This window comes from Lycorma delicatula, chromosome 4 (assembly GCF_047948215.1).
Source record: "Lycorma delicatula isolate Av1 chromosome 4, ASM4794821v1, whole genome shotgun sequence".
Lineage (NCBI taxonomy): Eukaryota > Metazoa > Arthropoda > Insecta > Hemiptera > Fulgoridae > Lycorma > Lycorma delicatula.
Genome location: NC_134458.1, coordinates 147,414,088 through 147,420,087, shown reverse-complemented (window position 1 = coordinate 147,420,087; position 6,000 = coordinate 147,414,088). Strand labels below are relative to the sequence as shown.

The 6,000-nt window shown below is 33.8% G+C and overlaps 1 protein-coding gene across 5 annotated transcripts in view; it reads left to right on the top strand.

Annotated features, from left to right (window-relative positions):
* Positions 1-1,390: 1,390 nt before the first annotated feature.
* Positions 1,391-6,000, top strand: part of LOC142323936 (sphingomyelin phosphodiesterase 4-like) — a 115,926-nt gene continuing 111,316 nt past the window's right edge. For 2 of the 5 annotated variants that reach the window (XM_075364321.1, XM_075364324.1), the window contains exon 1: positions 1,410-1,466. The gene's annotated coding sequence lies outside the window, so the exon portion shown is untranslated. The other 3 variants (XM_075364322.1, XM_075364325.1, XM_075364323.1) reach the window with 3 other exon arrangements.

The window sequence follows — 6,000 nt, the reverse complement described above, 5'->3', positions numbered from 1 at the left end:
CTGGATGTTTAGTTTATTAATTTTTTTGGTTTTTAAATTTATTAATTTAAAAATTTGATTTTATCATAATTTCATAAAAATTGTACAGTGAAATTTAACAAAAATAAAACATTTTTGGATTAAGTGATATATAACAGTCTCAACATGAACAAAACCATTACAAATCTGTATGTCATGAAAATAAGGTGTATTTTAAAGATACTTTCCAATATTCTTGTAATTGATTTTTTTCAGAATTTCTGTTAATGCTGTTGTAAATATAAATTAGGCAAAGGAACATCACAATGCTTGCCACACCAGAAATATATATTTAAAATATATATTTTTGTAAGCGTAGTTGGTTGTGTTAAGTAGTTCATTTTGCTTGTCTCTGGGTTTGTGTAGGAAGATAGTGGTGGGAATTTATTGGTGGGAGGGGGCTTATGATGCCCAGATAGACATACTCAGGTGAGCACATACGTGTTTTTACCTCATTCTGGTGCGACAACAGCATGGTTCCCCTCACCTTTATTTAAAATACACCTTCTAACCCGCATGAAAAACTTACTAACAAAAACTTAGTCTTGACAGTAGCATCAGTATAAACCCGCTTCAGTCCATCTTCTGAAATGCTCTTGAGAGCTGACACCAACTAGATCTTAACAATGGAATCATGTTATTTTTACCAGTTATACAATATACATTTGGTTATTACTGATAATGATGGCACATTTCATCTCAAGCAGTACAGTTAAATTATGTAACAAGTTTAAGTAAAGAACTAATGCAAACATGGGAAGAAATTTTAAACATCTTTTGATAACTAAAAGATTTAATAAAACAACCAAAAGTTATGACCACAAAAATCAATTATAAACTGCAGCCCAGCAGTCATATATAACAAAGAAATCTTTCTTTCTTTCTCAGTTTAGCCTCCGGAACCATCGTATGGATGGATGACATGTACGAATATTAATGAAATGAAATGTCTTGTACAGTCTCAGGTCGACCATTACTGATATGTATGGTTAATTAAAACCCAACCACCAAAGAACACTGATATCAACAAACTAGTATTGAAATCAGTATAAAAGTAACTACCTTAATTTTGAATTTTAATGTTAGAACTCTCCACTTAGAAATCAGCTGACTTGCGAAACGAGTTCACCACTAGACCAACCCGGTGGATTTTATTTTTTTACCTAAAAAAAAAAAAAAATTCTAAAGAACAATGTATTGAACACGAAAGGGTTTTTAATAAAGATAAAAAAAGTAAATTAAAATCAATTTAACAAATTTAACTTAAAATTATGTTGTATAGCTGAATTGAATTATCAAGTATTTCTTGCATGAAAGAATAGTAAAGAAATATCGATTGAAGTTTAAAAAGACTATCTATCGATGGTTATATGATACTTCCATTTGGTATAGCAGATTCGATAGTGATTATTGTACGGTGACATGTAACAGTCTATTTATCTGCCAAGGTATTTATTTTTATTCTCATTTTTTCTGTTTAAATATTTAAAATTCAATGAAATTTATCTGATGAGAAGTTAAACCTTTATGAATGTTTAATTGAAGTAAAATTATTATTTTCAAGTAGTTGTGGTTGTAGTCCATGTGTTATGTTTAGAGGTTGTGTTTTAAAACACGTTTGTAAGTGACAAAGAATTTACTGTCTGTTACTAACAAGCATGAAACGTTAATATGTTGTGTTAAACATAAATTCTTTTTTAATAAGAATATAACTGAATTATATTTCGCATAGCTTGACGCAGAAATTAATCTACAAGTAGTTGGCGGGAAATTGCCGATTAATTTCGAAAAATGTCAATAGCCATTTACTTAATTTGGCCAGAGATCTTATTTTTTTGAGTTAGCAATTACGGTTTAAGTATTATTTGAAATGTGTGATTTCATGAAATTATGAGAGATTATGAGAAATTTATTTCAAAATTGATTTGATATAATAACGTGTGGGTTTTCGTTGTAACAAACTAAAACAGGTAAGTTTTGAACTGCACTTGTTTACTTGTTGCTTAATCTAATAATGAAAGTGAATTGTTAATATTTATTGAAGTGTTATTTTGCCATGCTTTTAACCAGTGAAAGTTTGCTCGTGGAGTTAATTATATCACTACTGTTGTATCGCTTACAAGTAAATTGATTTCTTCTACTATTATATAAGATTTATTCCACCTGAACTTGCCAATTTGTCTGAGAAGTTTTTTTTTGTAACTATGGTAAAGTAACCTTGTTAAACATTTAATAACATACATTTTATTGAGTAATTCATTTAATTTTACCCTTAATGAAATTAAATTACATTGGTTGTTGCAGGCTGATAAAGTAAGAATTGGCTTCAATAACAGTGAGTCAATATGTTCCCACTGAATATTTTCACCTTATATTTCTAAATGTTAGCTTCCACCTGTTAAGAAAAACATACTTATTGTTTCTATGTGAATAATTGCGCTATATATAAATGTTTGTCACAAAACAATAATGAAATTTCCTTTTGATTATTTTAATTTTAACTGTGTGATTATTTAATCAGTTTGTATGATTAATTCAAGTAATTTTAATTCTCAATTTATCGTTAAAATGAAATTTGGTATAATTTTATTGGCTTGGCAAAAGTACTCTAACATTATTTTTGTAATTTATATAGCACTGTTGGTGTTAATTTTTATTTATTAAATTAGTATAATTTCACATAATGCATACATGAAGAGTAAACTTTAATGAGATATGTTTTATAACATATTATTTCATAGTAAAATAGAATACAGAATAGAGCTTATTTATTTCAGTGTCTGTATATAGTACATACATAATCTCTATGATGAAAAAATCTGTGTACTGAGAGCTTAACTTTGATCAGCATGGAATCTAATGTCTAACTTTAGGAGACAGCTGGAGACCACTTTACTATCTCCACGCCAATCTTGAGGCCTGTAGAAAATGTGTTGACATATATTTCACATTACAGGAGATTGAGACACTGCTCGGTTATACTATTAGTTTTAAAAATGTTTGACCACAAATGTCATTACAATATAGCAATTACTTGATCAACTTTAAATTTTTTTCAAACCAACATATGATTATGTTAATGAGAGAAAAAGGGAGATCAACTTATATTAAGTGTTTAGTTGTCAAAGTTGGACTCTGTAAGATGATTATCCATCATAACACAGGACTAATAGCTTGGAACATGTGGTGTAATCTCTCTCTATAGTGACTATAGTAAAATTTAACATGTGGTGTAATCTCTCTCTATAGTGACTATAGTAAAATTTAAATATAAATTTGGTCTAGTATCCCACAAGATGGTGTTTTATACCATACCCTGGTACTTTACCCCTCCACAAAGCTGTAGTAACCTTAATGTTCAACTCTAACCAAAACCCTAACCTCTCTCCACAGAACTCAAATTTTAACCCTAATCTGTCTCCACAGAACCCGTAAGCATCTTAACAGGTAGCCATAACTTGCAAGATTGATTGGTCATTCATTGAAGTACTGATTACATGGTGTGGATTTTGACCTTGCATGGGTCACCTGCTTTCCAACATTTAGACCTTGTGTTCTCTGATGCTAAATATATCTACTGTGGCATATTAAAGCATGAAAAAGCTTAAAGTTGATCAAGTAATTTCTCAGAATTACCATATTTTACTATTTATGACATATTTATTAATATTATATTATGTTAACGTAGTTACATCTTGACATATTCCTTTTTGTTCTAACATTTTTTCACATTACTTTGTTGTAAAAATAAAATGTTACATTTTAACGTTTAGATAGTCTAAATTTGTAAATTGTTTGTTTTGAATACAAACAATAAACTTTGTTTTGCACTCACGTATTCACTTCAGTATAAATAAAACATAAACTTTGGTATGGTTATAGTACTCTTCATTTCCTGTAGTAAGCCTTGTAAGGGATGTTTTAAGAATGGTGTGCCATTTTCTGTTGTGATTTGTCATAAGGATAGCCATATAAAGTCAAAACAATAGGATTTATGAGAATCCCCACATGTATCATGCAAAACCATTGCACCTCAGATGATGGGTGTGTGGTGTGTAATATCAAAAAACATCGGTCCTATTTTCTTTGTGTACACCGTTAATGCGTAACGATATCAGAATATTTTATTGCAGTTCATTGTACTTTTGGAAAATGAAGATTGATACTGTTTGTTTCTACATGAAGGCGCAACATTACCCTGCGCAAATTCAAGAATAACTTCCATTAACAAAACTTTGGTGATTATATATATATTCTACCAAAATATCCAGATTTGACACTGCCAGATTTTTTTCTTTGGGGTTATTTCAAAGAAAAAGTCTGTAACAAACAACTGAAGCTCAATAGGTGAAAAAGCTGTATTGAATATTCCAGACACAAATTGAAAACAGCTGTAAGAAACACAGTGAAAAGGATGGAAATGTTTATTTAGAAAGTTGGCAGACTTTTTCAGTATTTAGTTTACAATTTAATATGTTGTAAGTAGGTGGTGCTTGTGGTTGGAAGAGGCCATACGAAGGCAAGATAGTAGGTTATGTAAATACACTGATGGAAATGTCTGCTAAGGTATTTGCATCGGTGGCATTCTGACAGTGGTCATTTCTTGTTTCGGCTACGTTGGAGGCACGACATATTGGACTTATTGGCACATCTTTCATGTTGCCTGCGTTGATTCTGATGATGGGGAGGATCTTGCCGGGGCTCTTGTGGACGTCTTTAACAGAGTCAGGATAAATAGTGGCGGCTGCCTGAGGCAAATACAAATGGAGATCTACGGGCAGAATACTGTGATCTTCGTACGAAACATACTAAAATGTGAGGGGAGAGCGTCTGGGCGGTGTCTACATATAATCGTGATGGATGCAAGATTTCCATCTGCTTGGAGTACCGATTCCCCTCATGATGTCTCCCACAAGACGGAGACTATTAACGATAAAAACTACGGCGACTTATGCCGATTTACTTAGATCCCTTAAAACACAGGTTGTAGTACCGCCGACGTCGGATATTCTCTGCATACGTAAGTCTGGAGAGAACATGGAAATTAAGGCGAAGGAGAAAAAGGAAAAATTAAAGCAGTTATTGACAAATACTATTAAGGAGGGAAAGGTACTCACTAAGACCAGGATGGCTGTTCTCCGGGTGCGAGACATGGAGAGCGGCATACAGCCGGCTGAAGTCCAACAAGGGCTGTCTGAGGCCTGTGGTCAGGAAATGCCAGATCTTCAAGTGATCGTCAGACCTGGTTTTGGAGAAACTACAGTGGCGATGTGTCGACTTCCTGCGCCGATCGTCTTATCACTAGTGTGAAGAAGGGTCAATATAGGGCTCTTGTCATGCAGAGTAGATGTTTTAGATTACCTATGAAGTGTTATCGATGGTTGGAGTTTGGCCATACAGCCAGAAACTGCAAAGTTGCTGGTAGGTTGGCTGTGTGCTTCTACTGCGGTGGTGAGGGGCACTGCGCTGCGGAGTGCAAGAGTACTGCAAAATGTGTCAGGTTTGGCTTAGAAGGACACCGTACTGGAGCAGCAGCATGCCATGAAGAGGCTAATACGAAGAGGTTTAGTAGAGATGTGGGTGTTGTGGATGTTAGAAGCTTTGTCCTGTTTTCTGCATGATTCTTGTGTGATGTTTTCGGTGTTTGTATTTGACGTGCTGTATGTGTTGTTTGTGTGGTGTGTGACATCCTGTTGGTTTGTTATGATTGTGTGTGCAGGCGATTTCCTCTTCTTCTGATGAAATGCTTTTAGAAGCACTACCAGGAAGGTGGGAAGCCAGGGGTGGAGGTTTAGTCAGTTGTGCACAGGTATACATACACCCTTGGTTATAACTGGCAGAACCTGTTAGTGAGCCCGATACTGCTTAGGCGCCCGTAAATGGGGTTCCTCCACCTCAGGAATGGGGTAGTTATGATACTACATGTATAAAAAAAGGAACTATCCCAACATTTGCCTGCATGGATCAAGGGAAACCATGGTA